Raw genomic sequence first — 1,077 nt, 5'->3', positions numbered from 1 at the left:
GTTACACTGACATCCATATTTTCAATAAATTGAGGTCTCTACATTTTTCAACAACATTGTCATTTAAAACTTGAGTGTTAATATTACTCTCTTTAATTTTTCGTCATGAAAATTTTGAAGTTAAGGGTTTATTATGATTTCAGGCAAGTGACACAGGTGAAACAAGATTTGAGGTTTCAAACATATGCATCGTCAAATTTGTAATAAGACACAAGAATAGACGAACAACATTGTTCATTTGAAAAAAGAACTACGTACCATTATGTTACATTGCATTGTAATGAAACGATAAAAAGATGGTGGAATTCTGAGAAGATTTCCAAACCCATCATAACACGACGTACGACCAAACTGATTATTTAAACACGACATTGAAATGGAAAATTGAAGAAGAAACAAGAAACGGAAATGAAAGGATTTGGTTTCAAGCAGGGCATTGGAAGCCGGACGGAACCTTCTTTCCACAGTAGTTCAAAAGCAAGCTGAGGGAAACTGAGAGGTCAATCTTGAGACCCAAGGCTCTGGCCTTCACCACAGTGCAAAGGCACACAGCAGCTTCTAGGTCAACAAGGCCTTGGATTAGGGTGCAGCATGGGAATTTTGGTGGTGAGCCGATCACTAAGTGCACTAGATCGTCCAGCAAGTTGGCGCAGACGCCAAGCTTGACGGTGTCCCTGGGGCACTTGGGGAGTGATGGTTGCTGCCTTGACGGGGTGGGCTTGTGGGGCTTGGGTGGCGGCGGTGGGCAAGGGACATAGGTGGAGCTGACCATAGTGAAGAAGAGGAGGTTGAGGAGGAGGAGGAGGGCAATGGGTGAAGAGAGCTTGGAAGCCATTGGTGGAAAGATATTGAAGGGTTTGTAGGTTTGTGCGATGGCTTGTTAAGAATTATGAGAAGGGTTAGGGTTTTTATAAATGGGGTTTGAGAATTTGTTGTATTTTAAAACATAAATTCCTTATAAATTGCTGGATATGAAACACCCAACTTTTTCAGTTACTTTATTAACTTTTGAGGAATTGATTTGAGAGATGAGTTTTTAATTAGTTTGTCTTTTTTAAAAATATTATAAAAATTTCA

General features: G+C 39.9%; 1 pseudogene; it reads right to left on the bottom strand.

Moving 5' to 3' along the window:
• Positions 1 to 257: 257 nt before the first annotated feature.
• Positions 258 to 835, bottom strand: LOC147791433 (14 kDa proline-rich protein DC2.15 pseudogene; annotated as a pseudogene).
• Positions 836 to 1,077: the final 242 nt, after the last annotated feature.

This window comes from Cucurbita pepo, chromosome 8 (assembly GCF_057944985.1).
Source record: "Cucurbita pepo subsp. pepo isolate OVF chromosome 8, ASM5794498v1, whole genome shotgun sequence".
Taxonomy (NCBI): domain Eukaryota; kingdom Viridiplantae; phylum Streptophyta; class Magnoliopsida; order Cucurbitales; family Cucurbitaceae; genus Cucurbita; species Cucurbita pepo.
The sequence above is the reverse complement of the archived record's forward strand: the minus strand, read 5'-3'. Positions and strand labels throughout refer to the sequence as shown.